Genomic DNA, 26,048 nt, shown 5'->3' on the forward strand with positions numbered 1-26,048 from the left:
GAACCAAAATCTATAAAACAGAGGATCAAAGAAACGGAGTAAGCAATTTATGCTTAGTAAGTTTTGAGCAAGGAATTCCAGCACAGCAAAAGTATGGCATTCATATAGCTAAACGGATAATTTCATATGCACAAATTTTCTATATCATACTTGCTTCACATTACCAACCCTTATGTACATACACAAAAGATCAACTTAGCCAAAGGCCGGTAGCTCGTTTATCAACTGAGCGAATACTTATTTGTAAGGGCTCAACTAAATTCAAGCACATACGAAACATACCTCAATGTTGGGATGTTTCTAGAGTATTTACTAAAATTTTTACAGCAAGATCATTCATTCCCAAATCACGTACCTTTGGAATTGAACCGGATATAGCTACTCGTTCAAATGCCTTCGGGACATAGCCCGGTTATAGTAACTCGCACAATTGCCTTCGGGACTTAACCCGGATTTAGTAACTCGCGCAAATGCCTTCGGGCTTAGCCCGGAATTAGTATCTCGCACAAATGCCTTCGGATCTTAGTCCGGATATGGTCACTTAGCACAAAGCCTTCGGGACTTAGCCCGGACATCATTCAAATAACCATGCACATTTAACAATAAATCATGGCACATTTGTATTTCGTTTTCGTTAGCAAAACACAAACACAAGACATTTATCATTCTTGCAATTTCGGCTCAATAGCCACACAAAGAGCATGATTTTAATTTGCTTAAAACATGATCTAATCAAATCATAATTTAAGCTCTTTTACTCAAGAACTTACCTCGGGTGTTGTCGAACGATTCCGATAGCTATTCGACCACTTTTTCCTTCCCTTTATCGGATTTAGTTCCCCTTTGCTCTTGAGCTTAATTAAACAAATAAATTGATTTAATCATTTGAGCATCGAAAAGAGGAACACAAGGCACTTAGCCCATATTTATACATTAGACATTAAAGTCACATATGTATGGAATCATGAATCAAACTCAACATTTTAGCTAATTTTTACCCCTTGGCCGAATTTTCTAAGCCAAGACAAAAGCATCAATATGCTTGCCTCTAACCGAATACATGCAACACCAATCTCCTTCCTATGGCCGAATATGCATGTCTATGTTGGGGCCGATTTCAACACTTAATACATTCTACAAGTATGGTCACTTGTATTGACTAAACACCCTTTTGTTTCAAGTTCAAAACTTGGCTAATACACACATATATACACTAGTAAAGCATCCTCTCCCTTTCCATCAATTTAACACATGCATTACTCATTAATATACAAAAATTATATTCGGCCTTAGCACACAACTTGCTAGCCGATTCTTCTCCATCTAGCAACCAATGCACATATGTGCTCACTCAAAAATGCTAAAAAGAAGACTCAAGAATCATCAATCCACCATCACATGCATCATTAACAAGCTTCATATTTAGCATGCAATGGCATTAACACAAAATCTACCTAGGTCGAATATCATCCCCATGACATAGCAAAGATTTGAACCATGGGCTAATTAGAACTCAAGCTAGCAACTAAAAGCATGCATGAATCTCATGGCACAACCTCAAACATACCTTGATCTAGATACAAGTATGGCCAAACCTCCTTCTAATCCTCTTCCAAACCAAACATGAAGCAAGAACTCCTTCCTCCTTCCTTAGAATTTTCGGCCAAATGAAGATGAAAAAGGATGAACAAAATTTTCTCTTTTCTTTTCTTTAACTCACGGCAATGGGGGGGGGAAACAACCACACACTTTTTTTTTTGTTTTCATCATATTCCCTTTCATTATTTTATGCCCATGCTCCTTATTTTATTTTTTTCCACCCATGATGCACCAACACAACATGTCTATGACATGTCTTGCCCATCACACTTGGTCTACCATGCTTGTCATGGCCGGCCACTACTAATTAGGGGGGAATTTGACATGCAAGTCCCCCCTTTTTATTTCATGCACTAATAGGTCCTTATGCTTCGACCTATCACATTTCAAAAATGTCGCACATAAGTCCTATTGACTAAATTCACATGCAGTCGACTAAATCGAAGCTTGAAATTTTCACATATTCATAATTACATATTCTAGACAATAAATATCACATTCAAACATTTTGGTGACTCGGTTTAGCGGTCCCGAAACCACTTCCCGACTAGGGTCAATTTTGGGCTGTCACAACTCTCCCCCACTTAAGAAATTTTCGTCCCCGAAAATCTTACCGGTAAATAGGTTTGGGTATCGTTCTTTCATCGAGCTCTCGGTTTCCCAAGTAGCTTCCTCGATCCCATGTTTGAGCCATAACACCTTAACTAACGGAACCCTTTTGTTTCGCAACTCTTTTACTTCACGAGCTAGGATACGAATCGGTTCTTCTTCATAACTCAAGTCAGATTGAATTTCAACTTCTGAGGGATTAATCACATGTGACGGATCGGATCTATAACGTCGAAGCATCAAAACATGAAAGACATCGTGAATCTTTTCAAGTTCAGGGGGCAAAATCAATCTATACGCAACCGGACCAACTCGTTCGGAGATTTCGTACGGCCCAATAAATCTCGGGCTCAACTTGCCCTTATGGCCAAATCTGAGTACCTTTTTCCAAGGCGAAACTTTAAGAAACACTTTATCTCCCACCTGATATTCAATGTCTTTTCGTTTCAAATCCGCATACGATTTTTGACGATCTGTGGCTGCTTTCAGACTTTCACGGATTACCTTTACTTTCTGTTCGGCATCCTTAATCAAATCAACTCCAAAAATTTTGCTTTCACTGAGCTCGGTCCAAAACAATGGTGTACGGCATTTACGACCGTACAAAGCCTCGTAAGGTGCCATCTTAATACTTGATTGAAAACTATTGTTGTAAGCGAATTCAATTAAAGGTAAATACCGTTCCCATGAACTACTGAACTCGAGGATGCAACATCTCAACATATCCTCAAGTATCCGAATTATCCGCTCAGATTGACCATCGGTTTGGGGGTGAAAAGCAGTGCTAAAATGCAGCTTGGTACCCAAAGCTTCTTGCAATTTCCTCCAAAATCGCGAGGTGAATCTCGGATCTCTATCCGACACGATAGAAATAGGTACCCCGTGTAATCTCACAATCTGAGAAACATACAATTCGGCTAGTTTATCCAATGAAAAATCCGTACGCACGGGGATAAAGTGAGCCGACTTAGTCAGTCTATCAACAACAACCCAAATCGCATCCTTCTTACTTGCTGACAATGGCAGTCCGGACACAAAGTCCATTGTGACTCGATCCCATTTCCACTCGTGTATCATGATCGGCTGAAGTAATCCTGAAGGCACTTGATGTTCCGCTTTCACTTGTTGACATATTAAACATCTCGAAACAAAGTCGGAGATGTCTCGTTTCATACCATGCCACCAAAACCAACGTTTCAAATCGTTGTACATTTTCGTACTCCGCAGGTGAATTGACATTCGGCTACAATAGGCTTCGTTCAGAATCATCGAAATGAGTTCCGAATTCCTTGGAACGCACAAACGACTTCTGAACCTCAAACAATCATCATCATCAATTTGAAACTCCGATTCCTTGTTCGGAACACACTCAGCCCGTTTTGCAACCAATTCATCATCAACTTTCTGGGCTTCACGAATTTGATGAATCAATAATGGTTTGGCTTTTAATTCAGCTACTAACACATTGTCGGGTAGAACAGACAAGTGCACATTCATCACTCGTAAAGCAAACAATGATTTTCGGCTTAAGGCGTCCGCAACCACATTAGCCTTTCCCGGGTGGTAATCAATGACAAGCTCGTAATCTTTCAACAACTCAAGCCAACGTCTTTGTCGCAGATTTAAGTCTCTTTGAGTCATCAAATATTTGAGACTTTTGTGATCCGAAAATACATGGCACTTTTCACCAAATAAGTAATGTCGCCATATTTTTAAAGCAAATACGATGGCAGCTAGTTCAAGGTCATGGGTCGGATAATTTTTCTCATGTGGCTTTAATTGTCTTGACGCATAGGCCACCACTCGACCTTCTTGCATCAATACGCAACCCAACCCAAGTAGGGATGCGTCACTATAAATGACAAACTCTTTGCCTGATTCGGGTTGCATTAAAATTGGAGCTTCAGTCAAATAAGTTTTCAGTTGATCGAAACCTTTCTGACATTTATCCGTCCATTCGAACTTAACATCCTTTTGAAGTAGCTTCGTCATTGGTGTGGCTATCGTCGAGAAACCTTTTACAAATCGTCGGTAATAACCGGCGAGCCCCAGGAAGCTCCGAACTTCGGTAATATTTCTTGGAGGTTTCCAGTTAAGTATGGCTGAAATCTTGTTGGGGTCAACTCGAATACCCGATGCGAATACCACGTGACCCAAGAAGCTAACCTCTCTTAACCAGAACTCACACTTACTGAACTTAGCATATAACTGCTTATCCTGCAAAATTTGCAACACTAGTCTCAGGTGCTCAGCATGTTCGGTCTCATCTCTTGAATAGACCAAGATGTAATAAATGAACACAACTACGAACCGATCCAAATATGGTCTGAAGATCCGATTCATCAAATCCATAAATACCGCAGGGGCATTAGTGAGCCCAAACGGCATCACTAAGAATTCGTAGTGACCATATCTCATTCTGAAGGCAGTTTTGGGTATCTCCGAATCTCGAATTCGCAACTGATAATAGCCCGTCTCAAATCTATTTTTGAGAACACTGAGGCTCCCTTCAGTTGGTCGAACAAATCATCGATACGCGGTAACGGATATTTGTTCTTTATCGTCACTTTATTCAGTTGACGATAGTCAATGCACAACCTCATGGTTCCGTCCTTCTTTTTCACGAACAATACTGGTGCACCCCAAGGTGAGAAGCTTGGTCGAGCGAAACCTCTATCCGTCAATTCTTGCAACTGAGCTTTCAACTCTTTTAACTCGGTTGGTGCCATACGATACGGAACCATCGAAATCGGCGTAGTCCCAGGTACAAGCTCAATACCAAACTCTATCTCCCGAACAGGTGGTAAACCAGGTAATTCTTCAGGAAAAACATCCGGGTATTCACAAACCACCGGCACAGATTCGGGTTTCTTTTCTAATTCTTTGTCATCAAGGACATACGCAAGGTATGCTTCGCACCCTTTTCTTACATATTTCTAGGCCAACATTGAGGATATTACAGCTGGCAACCCATCCAAGTCCGTAGACTCAACTCGGATTACTTCGTTATTTGCGCACCTCAATTCAATAGTCTTGCTTTTGAAATTCACAACCGCATCATGCACGGTCAACCAATCCAACCTGAGAATAACATCAAATTCATTAAACGGCAAAAGCATCAAGTCCGCCGGAAAACAGGAACCTCGAATTACTAGGGGACATTTCTTACACACTTTGTCGACAAGCACGTAACGACCCAAGGGATTTGACACCCGAATTACGAACTCAGTAGACTCAATAGGTAAAGTCTTACTGGATGCTAAGGTTTCACATATGTAAGAATGAGTAGAACCGGGGTCAATCAAAGCAATTACATTAGTATCAAAGAGAGTAAAAGTACCGGTAATAACATCAGGCGAAGAAACATCCTCGCGGGCACGTATAGCATAAGCTCTAGCAGGCGCACGAGCCTCGGATCTGGTCGTAGCATCTCTAGATCCTCTCTGACCACCACCAGCATTGCCCGTATTTCCAGATGGTCTACCTCGAGCAGTGGTAGCACCCGGTTTCCCACTCTGATTTACATTCTGTTCAGACAACCTCGGGCAATCTTTAATGAAGTGGTCAACTGATCCGCACTTGTAACAGGAGCGGTCAGGGAATCTACAACTCCCCGAATGCCATTTACCGCAATATCGACATTTCGTTCTGTCTCGACGTTCATTCCCAACACTGGCGACCGAAGTGCCTCGTGTACCCACAGGGGGTCGATCACGATCTCGTCTAAAAAGGCCCGAAGTGCCTCTCGACCAGCCCACATCATCTCGAAATTTTTTCGATGCCTGTTGAAGAGACTTTCCCGAAGATCTTTTACGAAACTCTCCAGTTCCCACATCAACTTTTTGTTTTTCTTTTCTAAGCTCTTCGGCTTTACAAGCTCGCTCGACAAGTACTACGAACTCTCGTATTTCAAGAACGCCAACGAACATTTTTATATCTTCATTCAGCCCATCCTCGAAGCGTTTACACATGATAGCCTCAGACGAAACACATTCCCGAGCGTATCTACTAAGTCTAACAAATTTTCGCTCGTAATCAGTAACTGACATAAAACCTTGCTTAAGCTCAAGAAATTCCTTCCGTTTTTGATCAACAAATCTCTGACTGATATACTTTTTCCGAAACTCAGTTTGGAAAAACTCCCAAGTTACTTGCTCTCGGGGCACAACAGAAGTCAGAGTACTCCACCAATAGTAGGCAGAATCGCGTAGCAAGGAGATAGTACACTTTAGGCAGTCATCGGGTGTACAAGATAGCTCATCGAGTACCCGGATAGTGTTGTCCAACCAAAATTCAGCTTGCTCGGCATCATCGCTGTCCGTAGCTTTAAATTCAGTAGCCCCATGTTTTCGGATTATGTCAACTGGGGGCTTATTTGACCTTATTTGGTCAGTTTCCGGAGGTATTGTAGGTGCGGGGGTGGTATTTGTCGGGAATGGAGGTTGTGGAACAGCCGTATTAGTTCGAATGTATTGGTTGAACCAATCATTCATCACGCTATAGAAAGCTTGTCTAGCTTCATCATTCGGGTTACTAGCATTAGGTTGAGAGTCCGCCGGCGCTGTCCCTTGTGCGGGAGCAGGCGCTACACTCTCAAGATCATCAGCTACCGCTCGGTCGGGATCGGGATCTATTACTATAAATAAACACATTTGCAAATGTCAGAAATCACCACACTATCAAATAATCACATAAAATGGCATGTATAGCTAGACCCAACGCATTACGGTAGTCCTAGAATCGACTAAACCGTAGCTCTGATACCAATCAAATGTAACACTCCGAACCCGAGACCGTCACCGGAGTCGAACACGAGGTGTTAACAGACTTTAAAAAAAAAATTTTCCCAGACACTGCCAATCTGCGTACTAGTCACTTTAAAAATCATATCTTGAGTTCAGAAACTCGGAATCCAGTTCCGTAAATTTTCCCTGAAACTAGACTCATATGGCCATCTACATATTTTTTTCTAGAATTTTTGGTTGGGCCAATTAGTACAGTTTATTAGTCAAAGTCTCCCATGTTACAGGGATCGACTACACTGACCTTTGTGCATTACGACTTGGATATCTCCCTGTACAGGGCTTCAATACTGATGCCGTTTGTTTCTATAGAAACTAGACTCAGAGAGGAATCTATACATATGTGGCTTGACTCCTAATTGTCTCTGGTTAATTTGTAATGAATTTCCAAATTCGGAACAGGAAATCCAGAAACCGTTCTGGCCCTGTCCCACAAGAACCTGAATATCTCTTAACATACTGTCCGTATGATTGTTTCGTTACTTTCCTATGAAAATAGATTCATCAAGGTTCGTTTACATAATTTATTCACTATTTAATTCCATTCCTACTATTTTTAGTGATTTTCCAAATCTACATCACTGCTGCTGTCAGCATCTGCCTTTAAGGTAGACTTTACCTATTTCCTAGTTTCCATGATTCAACTAGCCCTTTTTGCATAAATAGTACAATTTATGATAGTGATTAACCATTCCCATGGCCAATCCTTGTCAAGCATATCCACACCTCTCAATAACCATATCCCTACCAAATGATTATAACATTATACTCAAACATATATAAGCCATTTTCGCATGGCTATCCAAAATTATACAAGTCCAAAGGGTCCATGACCCACAACAAACGGGTAGTCCTATACATGCCATTTCGAAGTTCAACCAAAATTGTACCAAAAGGGGGGGGGCTTTGATAGTGTGGGCGACTTCGACTTCAAAATCCCGAGTCTGATAGCTGGAGAACCAAAATCTATAAAACAGAGGATCAAAGAAACGGAGTAAGCAATTTATGCTTAGTAAGTTTTGAGCAAGGAATTCCAGCACAGCAAAAGTATGGCATTCATATAGCTAAACGGATAATTTCATAGGCACAAATTTTCTATATCATACTTGCTTCACATTACCAACCCTTATGTACATACACAAAAGATCAACTTAGCCAAAGGCCGGTAGCTCGTTTATCAACTGAGCGAATACTTATTTGTAAGGGCTCAACTAAATTCAAGCACATACGAAACATACCTCAATGTTGGGATGTTTCTAGAGTATTTACTGAAATTTTTACAGCAAGATCATTCATTCCCAAATCACGTACCTTCGGAATTGAACCGGATATAGCTACTCGTTCAAATGCCTTCGGGACATAGCCCGGTTATAGTAACTCGCACAATTGCGTTCGGGACTTAACCCGGATTTAGTAACTCGCGCAAATGCCTTCGGGCTTAGCCCGGAATTAGTATCTCGCACAAATGCCTTCGGATCTTAGTCCGGATATGGTCACTTAGCACAAAGCCTTCGGGACTTAGCCCGGACATCATTCAAATAACCATGCACATTTAACAATAAATCATGGCACATTCGTATTTCGTTTTCGTTAGCAAAACTCAAACACAAGACATTTATCATTCTTGCAATTTCGGCTCAATAGCCACACAAAGAGCATGATTTTAATTTGCTTAAAACATGATCTAATCAAATCATAATTTAAGCTCTTTTACTCAAGAACTTACCTCGGGTGTTGTCGAACGATTCCGATAGCTATTCGACCACTTTTTCCTTCCCTTTATCGGATTTAGTTCCCCTTTGCTCTTGAGCTTAATTAAACAAATAAATTGATTTAATCATTTGAGCATCGAAAAGAGGAACACAAGGCACTTAGCCCATATTTATACATTAGACATTAAAGTCACATATGTACGGAATCATGAATTTCCAAATTCGGAACAGGAAATCCAGAAACCGTTCTGGCCCTGTCCCACAAGAACCTGAATATCTCTTAACATACTGTCCGTATGATTGTTTCGTTACTTTCCTATGAAAATAGATTCATCAAGGTTCGTTTACATAATTTATTCACTATTTAATTCCATTCCTACTATTTTTAGTGATTTTCCAAATCTACATCACTGCTGCTGTCAGCATCTGCCTTTAAGGTAGACTTTACCTATTTCCTAGTTTCCATGATTCAACTAGCCCTTTTTGCATAAATAGTACAATTTATGATAGTGATTAACCATTCCCATGGCCAATCCTTGTCAAGCATATCCACACCTCTCAATAACCATATCCCTACCAAATGATTATAACATTATACTCAAACATATATAAGCCATTTTCGCATGGCTATCCAAAATTATACAAGTCCAAAGGGTCCATGACCCACAACAAACGGGTAGTCCTATACATGCCATTTCGAAGTTCAACCAAAATTGTACCAAAAGGGGGGGGCTTTGATAGTGTGGGCGACTTCGACTTCAAAATCCCGAGTCTGATAGCTGGAGAACCAAAATCTATAAAACAGAGGATCAAAGAAACGGAGTAAGCAATTTATGCTTAGTAAGTTTTGAGCAAGGAATTCCAGCACAACAAAAGTATGGCATTCATATAGCTAAACGGATAATTTCATAGGCACAAATTTTCTATATCATACTTGCTTCACATTACCAACCCTTATGTACATACACAAAAGATCAACTTAGCCAAAGGCCGGTAGCTCGTTTATCAACTGAGCGAATACTTATTTGTAAGGGCTCAACTAAATTCAAGCACATACGAAACATACCTCAATGTTGGGATGTTTCTAGAGTATTTACTGAAATTTTTACAGCAAGATCATTCATTCCCAAATCACGTACCTTCGGAATTGAACCGGATATAGCTACTCGTTCAAATGCCTTCGGGACATAGCCCGGTTATAGTAACTCGCACAATTGCGTTCGGGACTTAACCCGGATTTAGTAACTCGCGCAAATGCCTTCGGGCTTAGCCCGGAATTAGTATCTCGCACAAATGCCTTCGGATCTTAGTCCGGATATGGTCACTTAGCACAAAGCCTTCGGGACTTAGCCCGGACATCATTCAAATAACCATGCACATTTAACAATAAATCATGGCACATTCGTATTTCGTTTTCGTTAGCAAAACTCAAACACAAGACATTTATCATTCTTGCAATTTCGGCTCAATAGCCACACAAAGAGCATGATTTTAATTTGCTTAAAACATGATCTAATCAAATCATAATTTAAGCTCTTTTACTCAAGAACTTACCTCGGGTGTTGTCGAACGATTCCGATAGCTATTCGACCACTTTTTCCTTCCCTTTATCGGATTTAGTTCCCCTTTGCTCTTGAGCTTAATTAAACAAATAAATTGATTTAATCATTTGAGCATCGAAAAGAGGAACACAAGGCACTTAGCCCATATTTATACATTAGACATTAAAGTCACATATGTACGGAATCATGAATTAAACTCAACATTTTAGCTAATTTTTCCCCCTTGGCCGAACTTTCTAAGCCAAGACAAAAGCATCAATATGCTTGCCTCTAACCGAATACATGCAACACCAATCTCCTTCCTATGGCCGAATATGCATGTCTATGTTGGGGCCGATTTCAACACTTAATACATTCTACAAGTATGGTCACTTGTATTGACTAAACACCCTTTTGTTTCAAGATCAAAACTTGGCTAATACATACATATATACACTAGTAAAGCATCCTCTCCCTTTCCATCAATTTAACACATGCATTACTCATTAATATACAAAAATTATATTCGGCCTTAGCACACAACTTGCTAGCCGATTCTTCTCCATCTAGCAACCAATGCACATATGTGCTCACTCAAAAATGCTAAAAATAAGATTCAAGAATCATCAATCCACCATCACATGCATCATTAACAAGCTTCATATTTAGCATGCAATGGCATTAACACAAAATCTACCTAGGCCGAATATCATCCCCATGACATAGCAAAGATTTGAACCATGGGCTAATTAGAACTCAAGCTAGCAACTAAAAACATGCATGAATCTCATGGCACAACCTCAAACATACCTTGATCTAGATACAAGTATGGCCAAACCTCCTCCTAATCCTCTTCCAAACCAAACATGAAGCAAGAACTCCTTCCTCCTTCCTTAGAATTTTCGGCCAAATGAAGATGAAAAAGGATGAACAAAATTTTCTCTTTTCTTTTCTTTAACTCACGGCAATGGGGGGGAAACAACCACACACTTTTTTTTTTGTTTTCATCATATTCCCTTTCATTATTTTATGCCCATGCTCCTTATTTTATTTTTTTCCACCCATGATGCACCAACACAACATGTCTATGACATGTCTTGCCCATCACACTTGGTCTACCATGCTTGTCATGGCCGGCCACTACTAATTAGGGGGGGAATTTGACATGCAAGTCCCCCCTTTTTATTTCATGCACTAATAGGTCCTTATGCTTCGACCTATCACATTTCAAAAATGTCGCACATAAGTCCTATTGACTAAATTCACATGCAATCGACTAAATCGAAGCTTGAAATTTTCACATATTCATAATTACATATTCTAGACAATAAATATCACATTCAAACATTTCGGTGACTCGGTTTAGCGATCCCAAAACCACTTCCCGAGTAGGGTCAATTTTGGGCTGTCACAGTAAGCCTTGGGGTCGTTCTTCGCTTGGAACGGAGGTATGGTCAGCTTAATGTTTTAAGGCTAGCATCAGTACGATCTCGTTCTCTATGGCCTCGATTTTGATGGCCTTGATTCCTTACACTCCAAACGGATGAATGCTCACTTTCTTGGTCACTTGGTTCATAGGGATCTTCTCAGTTTTGGATAGGATGTCCGCACCCTCGTCTTGTATTTTCTAGAGTTCCCTCGTATTGTTCTCGCGCCTCGACTCAATATAAACAATCTTTTATGGGTTCGAGTTTACGATCAAATAGTCGCTCCATTTCTCACATGATTGCTTGAAGGGTAAGATCTGGCACACCTCCACCAACATTCCTTACAGGTTGAAACTACCTCCCTCGTTTAGGTTCATTTCTAGACTTCTTGACATTTTAAGTTCACACAACAAAATCCTCTCTATTTCTCTCCAAAGAAAAATTCACTCTCTTGGCTTTTGTTCACTCGAATTGGCTTACTACACTCTTGCCTTTTTCCGCTCAATCTGCCTCTCTATGTTCATAATGGACTATTTTAACTTAACAGCAGTCAATGTGGGTAGGCTCACAAAAGTAATGATGGTTCGGTTAGGAAATGATGTTAAGACAGGGTAGGCTAACAAACTAAATGATGAAGAATTAAGTGTGGCTGAATGATAGGAAGGTGAATAAGTGATTTCTGCAGCAAGAAAAAAATTTCCAAACTAGCTTGTTTTTTTTCAATCCACGTAGTTTATGCCCCAAATGCTTATTTTCACACTATTGAAATCAATAGAAATTTAATTTCATTAGCTCTGATACCAAATGATACGAACTCAGTTCGGTGTTGATTCGGGTCATTTAGATTGCCCGATCGTGAAATTAAGTAAGATGTTTAACTTATAGCGAAATAGGCTTGAAAAAATAAAGAATAAGTTCAGACGAAAAAGATGCAAAGAGGGTTTAGGAAAATGGAAGAGTAGATTCGGCTAAGGCCAAGAGTGAACCAACAATATAAAGGAATGTTGACCTAAAACTTATATGATACTTAGAGGTAATTTGGTTCAGAAAATAGCAAACAAAGAACCGAAGGTATAACGAACACCACACTTGAAGTGATAAGTTCAGAATCAAAGGAAAGAAAAAAAGCCACAAGCCTAGCTTAATAAGTCAGATCAGTCCCAAAGAGAACATGGAGATTTGGAATACTCACAAGTTTCAAAATATTTCATAAAAATTTAGCAAAAGTCCCCACAACAATCTAGAAACAAAATATTTATAGGCATGAGACAAACCTCAGCCAAATAAACACACACATTTAACTTAACTGAGCTATTGATGAACTTAATTAAGCCAATTAAAACTACGTGACCTTTGATGAACTCTAACATATGTAACAGCAATGGTCAACTTGTTTAATCTTCCAAATCAGCTAATAATGAGCTCTAATGAGCTGAATAAATTTAGTTCAGTGCTTGATATCATAACAACCCTTTAATTCATCTTCATAACAGCTGAAGTTATTTCTTTCTTTAATGTCGGTTAATGTAACAGCTGGTTCAAATGATTAATTCACCTATAAACACAATTAAACAAATTAAATGGCTATAACAAATTAATTAGACTGGAACATATTAAATTTCGAAATTATTTAAGTAACTAAAAATTCAAAACAAATTAATCAATTAAACTATGTATTTAAGCAACTAAAGAAAATTAAAACAACTAAACTATTTAGCTAAAATTTAGCTTGCAAAAAGCTGTATGGAACGCATGGTGTTGAGCTCCATGTTTGCTTGATGAGTCTGACCACCTCCTCTCCCTAACTCGATCAATATGATTTGCAATAGCATCTCGAAACTTCTTAGCACGAGATCGCGTAATGGGACCTTATGGCAACTCAATGGAATCAACCATAGTTTCTCGAGCTAGGATCGCATCAAATGGCATGTTGAACTTGCGAATCAAAATTAGATTAATAATGTGCTTAACATGTGAATCCGAATATTAACATGTTTAACATTTGAATTAGAGTATCAATAATTCAATATCATGTGTATTGTACATACATATTCAAATCGCCATATATCATATATCATGAGTGTAAGGAAATCACGCATCAACATTTTTCACAAAAATCACACTATCGCATATTTCATCACAGATCTAAACTTTCAGAAAACTTACTTGAAATCCTCTTTTAACGAATTTTACCAATCCATACGAACACTTAAAGTATTCACCCAATATCACTTTTCAGATAATTATTTAAACAGTAATTAATTATTTCTTATAATAATATTATCTTGATTAAATATCATATCAACTATTGTTATCAAATCAAATCCCCATACCTTTGCAAATCTGTTCACAATTATCCTAATTCCAACTTCTAACGAAAGAGTTTAATTTTCAAGCTTGAAACCCTTTTACTTAATTGCACACTTCTATAATTGGGGTTATGAAACTAGGATTTTTTATTAGCACTTCAATTAAACCCATAAATTGAAATGGTTAGTGTTGTCTTAGTCGAGTATGTATGTATAAAATATACAAGAGTGAATCAAGGACAAAAGATTGACTATACTTACGTAGTAACAGAGGAAAGAGGGTTCAATGATTTCCCGTGATATGATGATTAAAGAGAAAGATTCAACACTACCAAAAAATAATATGATGTAAAATAAAATGTTAGAAAATAGGATGGGAAAAGCCCATTAATGAACAAAAATCAAAATTGAGGGATTACATAGATGAACTTTGAAAAGAGGAGAAAAGAATAAAATTAGAAATTTTTGGGTGCTGATTGACGGTGACGGTATAACAGTGTCATGGTGTCAACAGCGGCAGTGGAGAGGTGGTGGTGAGGTGGAGGTGTGGCAGCCTTATATGGTGGTGGAGTAGAGGAGAAATGAGAAGAAAGGGTGATCTATGTGGTGAAATGGAAGAAAAAAATAAAGAAATGGGGGAGGATCGAGGTGATAGATGACAAAGAAAGGGGCAGAGAGAAAAATGAAAAAAATAAGAAGTGAATTAGACATGTCTAGGTGCATGGCCGAACAAGGTAAGGTAAGGGAGGGAATTTGGTAGGTTGAGGCAACAAAGGCATGGAAAAAGGATCATGGGAGTGAAAAGGGGAGAAAAGGGGGAATGTTGACCGTTTAATCAAGGAAAGAATCTTCCCTAGTATGGCAACATGGGTTGGATGGAATGGGTGTTCACACTTAGCTAAAGTTGTTAAAAATTTAATTAAAAGGGTGAGCTTGTGGGGGCTTGAACTCGAGACCACTAAGAATTAATTCACACACTTAAACACTAGGCTATTTTACTCATTGTGTCATAAACTAGTAGAAACAATAAATAATTTATAATGTGTGACAATTCTGCTGAGATAATCACAAGCAAAGTAGAACAGTTACCCAAATAAACATATTTCAAATAAGAAGGAAGTACCTTTAATTCAAGTTTGGGTGGTTCCTCGATTGACAACTTTAGTTGTGTGAATTATCGAGCTTCCAATTCCAATGGTTCAAACTGTGCTGGTTGAATATAGTCCCTCAGATTGGCTTCCATCAAAGCCATATTTTCCTTACCTTGTCCATCTTCTAATGGCTCAAATCCTAAGGTTTTTTGCAATGGGTCTTCTACAAAATTTCACTCTCATTCTATAGAAACTAAGGCTTCTATCTCTTCCATCACCGAGCATTCTTCCACCGGATCAGGGAATTTCATGGCTTTAAGAACATTAAAAGTCACTTGGTCATCTTGAACTTGCATAGTGAGTTCACCTTTTTGCACGTCTATTAATGTTCTCCTTGTGGCTAGGAAAGGTCTTCCCAAGATGATCGGCACTTCCTTATTTGCTTCAAAATCCAAAATAATAAAATTAGTAGGAAAATAAACTTATCTACACGTGCCAAAACATCATTTATATTTCCTTCTGGGTGTGCCAAAGATTGATCCACCAATTACAGTGTCACAATTGTTGGTCGAGCATCACCTATCTCCAATATTTTAAATACAGACATTGGCTTCAAGTTGATGCTCACCCTTAGATTACGTAAAACTTTACCACATTAAGTGATAGAGGATCGTGCGTGGACCAAGATCGAGTTGTCAAGTCACGGGAAAGCCCAACGAAAACTATCGACACTTAGATCTGAAACGGAAACAGAAAAGAGAAAATTAAACTTAAAAGACCAAGAAAACCAAATTGAAATAGAATGATACTTGGGCGGCAAGAAAGGATGAATAAAGAATGTTTCTTGATGCCAAAGAATGTAGCAAAACAGATCCTTGAAGCTTGGAATGGCTGGAAATGCAACAAGAACAATTAAACCAAGTTAATCAACAATTCGACACAAACAAAAATAATTAAAAAAAAGAACAAACAACAAAAAAGATAGATAAAGTCCTAAGAAGCCTTGAAATCAAGAAAGATTTCACAACTCCCTTCAAACGGCTCTAATCTTCCCTCCAATGTAAAAACACGGCAAGAAAAATGTTGAAGATGGCTCCCACAATCAAAAAAGATTGTTAAAACTACTTCTAAAGAAAACTCAAGAGAGAATTCTTGGAGAAACTCAAACAGAGTTTTCACACCACAAAAAAAAATCTAAATTCAATATATCATCTATAAGGGTGGCCGGCCAAGCCATATATATAGGCCTCCTAACTACTTTCTTATCCCTGCTAGGAAAACTAAAAAAAACCCTAATTGTTGCCTTTCAAGGGAATTTTGTCCAAGGCCTTTAAATGGGCCTCTTGGACTGAATTCTTACATAGAAATTTATTCATAAAGTCTAAAAATTAAAACTAAGTTTTTAAAGAATTAAAATTTTACAAATTGGGCCACTTTGACAATTTGGCCTGATTTTGAACTAAGTCTAATTTAAACTTCTTGGTTGGGCTTGGAATAGACTTGTCCACGGGCCGGGCCAGGCAAAGGCCCGCTCGAAATATGTGAGGGTTTGTGTAAAAATATAGGCCCAAAATATGGGCTTGGGTAAAAATTTAGGCCCGTTTAGAAAACGGGTCGGGCCTCGGGCATAATTTTTTTGGCCTGGGCCTAGCCTGGCCCGGCCCGAAAATATATTAAATATATATTTTTTTATTTTTAAAATATAATAGTTTTTTATTTTAATACTTTACTTTCATTTCCTCGTCAGAAGAATCACCCAAAATCCCTAACCCTTGTGCTGTACCTCACCCAAAATCGACCGTCTTCCAGTACCGATCCACCTCCACCATCAAGACCTCCACCGATCCACCTCCGTCGGTTTGTTTATTCTTGAATAGCCAAGTAGAAGCAAGCATACAAGCATGAGGAGTTTGGTACAGGTACGAGTTTGCTCATCTTCTTCGGTTTCCTCGTTTTCATTCTCTTTAAGATACTTCATTTCTTCTGAATCAATGGTTACAATTATGTTATCTTCCTTGTTAATGACACTTTGGGAAGGAAATTATATTAATGTTGTTGTTGTTGATGAATCCTTGTGATTGTATGATCAAATATGGCTAATCGAAACTTTTGAACCGCCAAAAACCCAACTGGGTTTGTTTGTTTATATGTTTATATCTGGAAATAAAGGCCTTATGGGTAATTCTTAATTTCGTCAAAAACCCAACTGGGTCAACTCCTTTCTCAGTTTCAGTCACACTTTTCTTTTTCCTTGTGAAACTTTCTCGTTGCTTTTGTTGTTGTTGTTGTTGGGGGTCTATAAAAGAGCATTTTGTTTTTGTTTTTATTTTTACTTTTCTGGTGAAGAAGATTATTTGAGGTTTGTTTTAGTGGTGGAAATGGAGAATTGAGTTGTTTGGATGTAGAGAAAATTTGGGTTGGAGAGAAAGTGAAGCCATTTTTGAGAAAATTTTTGGGGTTTGAGACAAAGCTAGAGAGTCGAGAGAGTGTTTCAGTGAGGTTTAAGATAAGAGAAGTCGGGTACCAAGTTAAATCAGAGGCTTTTCAATGTGGCACCTCAGTTTTACTTTAATATTCAAATTGATACCTACCATTTTTTCGGAATTTAAATTCAATTGCTAATGATATTAAAATTATTTTGTTAAATTTAACTTTATTACAACATTGTTAACAATTAGATCCCCAAATTTAACAAAAAATAATTCTTTTGAGAGATTTGAGAGTATTGAATATTAGACAAAGGTTTGTTCAAGACTCTCCTTCTCCTACCAAATTTTGATTTCTATAATTCTTTATTTGTCCAACTAATTTATGTATAAATAAGAAATAGAACAGATTTGGTTATTGGCTTCCTCAAGTGAGAGTAAGGTTGCAAACACCAAATATATTGAATTTTATTATTGAAGGTCTGAGTAGAAGTTTGTTTCTTCGAGAAGACTTGATAAGGATTTCTGGTTTAATGTTTCTATGTTCAATAAAAGAGGGATAAGAAAACAATAAATCTAACTTCATTAGCTCTTGATTCTTATTCAGTGATATATACATTGTTGGTATATACAATGTCATTCTTTAAAGCATGTAGGTGCATTGAAGTCGTGTAATTTCCATTTCATTTCACCACTTAAAATAAAGTGTTATTTCTTGTCTCATGACTTATGTACCACATACTTCAATAACTTGCAGTGTAGGGTTTGATGAAAATTGAAGATCTAATCGAATTCATGTATGCCCATGATCATAAACTGACAATTCTTCTTAACTTGTGCACATGGTAGGTGCATTTTAAAATTTTAAGGTGATATGATATGTTGGAAGAATACCTTTACCAGTATAAATTGTTCGTAAAATTTAAAATTTAGCATATATATCTTAAAAGTGTGATATAGACATCTTGGGCCATTAGTTTCAAGGATCAATTATCAACCTTCGATAGAAATATCAAAATAGAAATAGAAATGGAATAAATAAACCCATGTATTGTATATGTTTAATAATACATATTAAATGTCAATTCATTATAAAAGAAATTTGTTTAACAGATTTCCATTAGTTATTGTTTTAACAGAAATCTGTTACAAAATAAAAATAAAAAAACATCAAGTTTGTTTTACTAATCAAATGTTAGATTTACTAGTTAGATTTTGTTACAACAATTAATACAATTAATACAATTAACAATTAATACAATTAATAATTTGATAATTTTATTAATCAAATGTTAGATTTTATTACAACAATTAATACAATTAACAATTAATAATTTGATAATTTTACTAACAAGTAACAACTAATTTTAATAACAATTAGTTTTAATTTTATTAAAAAAATAATTTTAATTTTAATTTTAATTAAAAACGGGCCGGGCCGGGCCCGGGCCTGGTATGCAGGTTGAAATTTTTTTATGGCCCGGCCCGGCCCATGGACACCTCTAGCTTGGAACATCTTATTGGGTCGTATCTTCAAGAACTTGGGCTTGTAATCCGTTCTGTCCCGAAATTGGTTCATTGATGCTCGCAACTGAGATCCAATGCGCCTTAGCTGCAAGATTCAGTTTCTTGGACCAATATTTCCAAGATTTGAAATCTTGATTTTCTTGATTCTTGAAATCGCTCAAAACAGCAAAATTGGACCACGATTCGGTTTCTTGATTTTCTTAAAAATAAGAAAGTGAATCTTGATTTTCCTTTTCCTTTGTATACGCATCTAAGGCATTGCTAATGAAGTCTTGAACGGTTCCATTTAGTTTCATACGCATTTGCCTGACCTTTGACCTCGTTATTGGGCCTTGTGGTAATTTGAGCCCATCACGTTCTTAAGCTTGAGTTGGGCCTTTGTGACTCGTATCAGTAAGATTCTCCAATGTTATAAGGTATAGTAAAGCTTCTGGGGTCCTTCATTTTCAGAGGTAGCTTGTTCTATAAGAAATCACTACACTCATTTATTAATGCTACAGTCTCGAACTCACCAAGCTTCTTGTTCTTGTAGAGAATGTCCTTCATGAACTTGACTTAGTTGGGCATTTGTTCTAAGGCTTCTACCAATGGAATATTGATGTAAAGTTGTTTCAAAACATCCAAAAACTTCTTGAATTGAACCTCCTATTTCTGCTGCTTGAGTCTTTGTGGATACAGAGGTGATGGAACCTTATCTTGGATTGGATTGGATAGCTTTTCTAAGGTAATATATTTGCATCTAACGAAGGGGTTAGCTCATCAGAATTCACTAGTTTAGATTTTACCTCTTTAAAATTTGCAACATCTGGCTTTTCTAGTGTAGGAATTTCAACTAACAGTTGATCTTGCTTTCTTTTGACAGGTTCTTCTTCAATCTCAACTTTCTTGGGTTCCAAAGTCCTTCCTATTCATAAAGCAACTGCATTGCAATGTTCCTTACCCATATTCCTTGGATTTTCCATGTCACTTGGCAAGGCTCCTTATGGTCGATTACGAAGCTTTGTAGCTAATTGTCCTACTTAGTTCTCCAAATTTTTCAGTGTTGTTGCTTGACTCTGGATTACAGCGTCATTCTTAGCCATGATTGCCTTCAAAAAATTCTCCAAACTATTAGACAGTTTAGCTTGATGTGGTTTTTGAACTTGTTGATTGAACCCAAGAGGTTTATTTGATCTATACTGCATGTAGTTATTGTTCGGTTCAGCTCCTTGGTTACTCTAGGAAAAGTTTGGATGGGTTTTTCATGAAGGGTTATAGAAGTTGGATTGTGGTCCTTGTACACTTCTATTATGGTTTTAATTCCCTACATAATAGACAGACTTGAGATTTGATGGATAATTCTCAAACAAATGTCTGTCCCCACAATAGATGCAGGACATAACATCAAATTGACTCAATTGCTGAGCTGCAACATTGTTTAAACCATTAGTAGTAAACTATTTCAACATTGAAAAGATAGAAGATACTTGAGTTACAAGTGAAGTGAAGGCATCTACTTCATGGACTCCTGCTACTCATCTTCTTGAAGCTATTCGATTAGTCATCCACTGGTAGTTGCTACTAGCTATTCTCTCGATGATTTCATAAGCCTCATTATAAGACATAGATAGGAGAACACCATTCGCGGAAGCATCTACCACCGTCCTAGTGTGTGTGTTGAGACAATTATAAAATGTGTCCAGGTGAATGCAATTTGGAATCTCGTGGTGAGGGCATTTGCGTAGTAGCTCTTTGAATATTTTCCATACCTCATATAGGGATTCATCATCTATTTGCTAAAAAGTGGTGATCCCATTCTTCAACTTAAAATTTTTGCTAGGCAGGAAATACTTAACCAGAAAGCGTTCAACTAATTCTTGCCAAGTAGAAATTGAACTTAGTGGCAACAAATTAAGACATTCTCATGCTTAATCTTGCAACAAGTATGGAAACAACTTGAACCTCAATGTGTCTTCGGTTACATCGGCTATCTTGAAGGAATCACTCACCTACATGAACAATCGAAGCTGAAGGTGTGGATCTCCTGTGGGCATTCCACTAAACTGGCCCATTATTTGAAGCTTCTGGAACATCACATGCTTTAGTTAAAATTGTGGTGTTTCGATCTCCGATCTCTTAATTCCAAAATTTAACTCATTAAAAAGTTGCACAACGTACTACCTTATGGCTCGACCTTTATTATCAACAATAAGGATTGGATTACGAGCATTAATGGCTCTATTCCATTGAACTTCGTTTGGATTTTCAAGGTCTATTTCTATGACTTGTCTCTGGGCTAGTCTTTCTCATCTCATTTGTCTAAATGTTCGCTAGATTTCAGGGTCTACAAAGAGTAAATCTGTGATTCGATTTATGCTCGTAAACACATGAGAAGAAAATCACAAATAAAAAAATTAAAGAAATAAGAATAAAAATAAATAAACCAAATTGTAAGAAATAATTTCACAAATAATGATTAATTTATCAGTCCCTAGAAACGATGCCAAAAACTTGGTTCGAGATGGAATGTGTAAGTGTACACAATCATTATCAAGTAATAAGTAAGTAAAAAGAGTTCTCGTCTCCATAAGGACTGTGTTTAAATCAATAATTGTAAAATTAATACTTACAAGTTGGTTAAGAGAACACAATATTTTTAAGGTGATGGATGTTAAAATTAAATTAATCAACTATATGCAAATGAACTAACCTAAATGCAATGAGATGGTTTAGCAACAAATCACAAGTTTTAATAACAATAACATGAATAAGCTAGAAAAATTACAACACCTGACTCAATTCATTCTTTATCATATTTAAGAATGTCCCGAAAAATATTTCATACCAACTCGATCATTCATTAACTTGGAATCTCATATAAGTTCTTTGGAAGTCTTATGCTTAGAAAAACATGTATATTTCTGTGTCCATATTTAACTAAGGATTCCTTAGAATTTATGTGAAGTAACAGGGACGGGATAGGTTTGAAACAATTTAATCGCATATACCTAAAGTTATGCAAGGTAATAGTGTTATCTCAAATTATTACAAACCTTTAATTTATTCTGGGTCGGTTATAAATTAAGCAAGCACTTTCCAATTATTGTGTCCATTAATCACCATCTAATTAGGATTAAACAACTCATTCTAATGCATCCAAACATATTTAATGCACGAATAACATGAATGATTTTAATTGGAAGCATGAACAATTGAGGCATAGAACAACATAAACATGAATCGAATGAATTTAATCAAATCATTGCAATTATTCAAGCTAAAACAAATTAAGTCATCATCATTAATGGAAAAAAAATTAAAAAATTTGCAATAATGTTTGAATAATTAAGAACAATTTAAAGATAAAGGAAGAACAAACTCTTGATGAATTCGATGATTTCCTGAAAAATTCTTATGATTTTTTTCATACATGTAGGTACCTTCATTTTAATTATTCCATAGTTGATTTTGGGTTGCTCTTGATGTCTTGCCGACTTTGGGCTTCTCTTCTCCTTTTCAGACGGTTTGGCAACCCACTTAAAAAGCAAATTCATTCTCTTTAGCAACCATCTTCCAAGCTGGGTCAACACAATTTTTATAACATTGAGTAATTTTAATGGTCCATACTGCAACATTTTAACAAAGAAATTTCATCTAGCATAATTGAGTGAAATTATGTAAAATTAATACCTTATTATGTAAAATTAGAAACTTTACTTAAATTATGCCCAATGTCTCAATATGAACTAAAATTTACACAATTAGCTATCTACATGCTCGAAATTTACATAAATTTTAAGTAAAAAGGTGCTAAATAAACCTATATGATTTAGACTTAATAGTGGGTCTAAGGTTTTTGGCATATAGTAGTAATGATACGACCTCGTTTTGGAGTTGACGACGAGTCGTATTGATGCCCGATCGAAATTAGGAAGTATCGGCTTGGAAATTCAAGAGAGTTTTTCAAAAGTGAAGTTTTGGATAGACAACGGTGTAATAATAGCTTAATGAATTTTTTTAGCAACAAACTCGGCTAGTAGGAAAAAGAAAAAATAGGTATTCAATTGAAAACAAGAACGATCCCTTAATAGAGATTAAGGATCTGGACTTAAGTCATTTTCAAGGAAAGAAAAAGATGACATGATAAGTACCGTGACCCTCTATTTAGCCAAATAGGAACCTACGGTATTGTTGTGAACGCAACACCTATCGGTGATAAGTTTGGAATAAAGTCAGATTGACGCCACTAGTTATAGATAAGTCAATTTGAGCTTTGTAGAATTAAGAGAGTGGATTAACTCACCAAATAAATATAATTTCATTCAAAAATTAGCCAAAAGTCCTTTTACAAACAAAGTAACAACTATTTATAGCCTAATGGCTAGTTAGCCAAATGGACAAATTCATAGCTTAATGTCTAAGCAATTTCAACTAGAATTAGCTAGAAAATTCCAGATTTAATTCATTAAATTGCTGTAGCAAAATTCAGCTGAATGGAGTCCAAGGGGCAGTTTCTAGGTTAAGCAAATGAATTTGAAAGGTGCATGGTAGCAGCAGAATTTGGCTAATGAGCTTAAATAAGCTCATTCAATAAGCAACTCTTACTGAAAAAGTTCCAGCATTAAAAGAGGATTTGAGAAGCCATTTGGAGTGTGACTGGCCGGTTTTGAAAAGTCCCCTAGTGTGACCATGGCTGAAAGAATGGGCATGCTGTGAAAAGCAGGTGTGAAAAGAATAACGCTGCTTTGGGGAGAAGATCGGCCAAGCCTTGGAGAGTTGAATGGCTACTGTCTCTTGGCCGAATGGGTGTCTTGGGGAGCCAAAAATAATCAGCCTTCATGCATTGTACCAGCTACACATGCATCCTCCCATACATTGAATCTACATGCATGAACCTTGTTAATGGGTCTCCAAATTCGGCTGTACCTTTTTAACACAAGAACCATATTAAATTAAACTAATTTCAGCTGGACATAATTTAATACATAATGTAGACACACTAATTAACCTTTAGACAAATTAAATAAGAACTTAGCAGAACACATTAAAGTCGGCTAGATCTAGACATATTTAAAACATGTAATAATCTAAGACAAATTTAATTGAACTAAGACACAATTAATTCAGCTAAGACAAGGCATATTAAACACATGTAATTAAATTAAGACAAATTTATAAGCTGTAGTAATATTTGAATAAATGCTTAATTCAGATGTCCAAAATCCAGTAGCCAAATTAGTTAGCCAAATAAAATTTGGCCTCCCGAAAGTTGTAAGTATTAGGCTCGTCCTTAAGCTCCTTGCTATCATTTCTCTATGTTCAGTCCACCAAGGCTGAAATACCATCTTTAAATTGTTTGGCACGAGCACGCGTAATCGGGCCACTAGGTAACTTGATGGCATCTTGGTCGATCTCCTTTTGACTCGTAGGCGAGCTCATATCATTCCCCCTCTTGAAAACGATTTGTCCTCAAATCACTACCTGCATCGAACGAGGATAAATCAGAAACATTAAAACTAACGCTAACATTATATTCACCTGGTAAGTCCAATTTTTAAGAATTGTCATTAATCCGTTCAAGGACTTGAAACGGTCCGTCTCCTCTCGAAAGAAGCTTGGATTGTCTTTGTGCGGGAAATCTTTCCTTACTCATATGCACCCAAACCCAGTCCCCCGGCTTGAACACCACACGCCTTTGACCTTCGTTTGCTCTTTGCTCGTATTCCTTGGTTTTGGCTTCTATATTGCCTTTAACTGTTTGGTGCAGCTATTTAATGTACTCAGCTTTGCATTTTCCATCTATATGCATGAGTTGGTTAGAAGATAAAGGCATTAAATCGAGCGGTGTTAGCGGATTAAAACTATAAACAATTTCGAATGGAGAAAGTTTGGTAGCCGAATGAATAGCACGGTTGTATGAAAATTCCACATGTGGTAAACAGTCTTCCCACACCTTTAAATTTTTCTAGATAATTGCTCGTAGCAATGTAGATAGAATTCGATTGACCATTTCGGTTTGGCCGTCCATTTGCAGATGGAAAGTGGTTGAAAATAGTAGCTTGGTTCCCAATCGCCGCCACAACGTCCTCCAAAAATGGCTAAGAAATTTCGCGTTGCAATTAGACACGATCGTCCTAGGCATGCCATGCAACCTGACCACTTCTTTGAAAAAAAAGTTAGCAATATTCACAGCATCATCAGTTTTATGGCAGGCTATAAAGTGAGCCATTTTAGAGAATCTAACAACAACTACAAATATTGAATCTTGACCATTTTTACTTCTTGGTAAGCCTAGCACAAAATCCATGGAGATATCAGTCCAAGGGGTCTGAGGGATGGGTAAAGGTTTATACAAATCGTAAGGCTTTATACGAGACTTATCCCTCTTGCATGTGATGCATCGACCACAGTGACGTTCAACGTCTCGTCTCATCTTGGGCCAAAAGAAATGTTCTTAGAGTGTGGCCAAAGTCTTAGCGACGCCGAAATGCCCCATCAACCTACCACTATGCACTTCATCTATCAACACCTCCCGTACAGATCCTTGGGGTATCTAAAGTTTTCCTTCTTGAAATAAATACCCGTCATGAGGATAGTACTTCTCGTAGGGTCCTTTTTCGCATAACCTAAAAAATTTACCGAAATCAGTATCGCTAGCATATAAATCCTTAAGAAATACAAACCCCATCAAGTTGGAATCCGAAACATTGAATAAAGCATACCTTCGAGAGAGTGCATCAGCCACTACATTTTCTTTACCTTTTTTTATATTTAATGATGTAAGGAAAGGATTCGAGAAATTCTACCCATTTGGAGTGATATTTGTTCAGCTTGTGTTGCCCTTTCAAATACTTCAAAGATTCGTGGTCGGTACGAATCACGAACTCTTTGGGCCAAAGATAATGCTGCCATGTTTCTAAGGCTTGAATCAACGAGTACAACTTCTTATCATACGTTGGGTAGTTTAGAACAACACCGTTAAGTTCCTCACTAAAATACATAATAGGGCATCTGTCTTGCATTAAT

The 26,048-nt window shown here is 37.3% G+C and overlaps 1 non-coding gene across 1 annotated transcript; it reads left to right on the top strand.

The window, feature by feature from the left end:
• The first annotated feature begins 20,741 nt into the window (after positions 1–20,741).
• On the top strand, positions 20,742–20,848 carry LOC121215710 (small nucleolar RNA R71). The gene has a single exon (XR_005911686.1). It is a non-coding gene; the product is annotated as a small nucleolar RNA R71 (small nucleolar RNA).
• Positions 20,849–26,048: the final 5,200 nt, after the last annotated feature.

This window comes from Gossypium hirsutum, chromosome D03, assembly GCF_007990345.1.
Source record: "Gossypium hirsutum isolate 1008001.06 chromosome D03, Gossypium_hirsutum_v2.1, whole genome shotgun sequence".
Taxonomy (NCBI): Eukaryota; Viridiplantae; Streptophyta; class Magnoliopsida; order Malvales; family Malvaceae; genus Gossypium; species Gossypium hirsutum.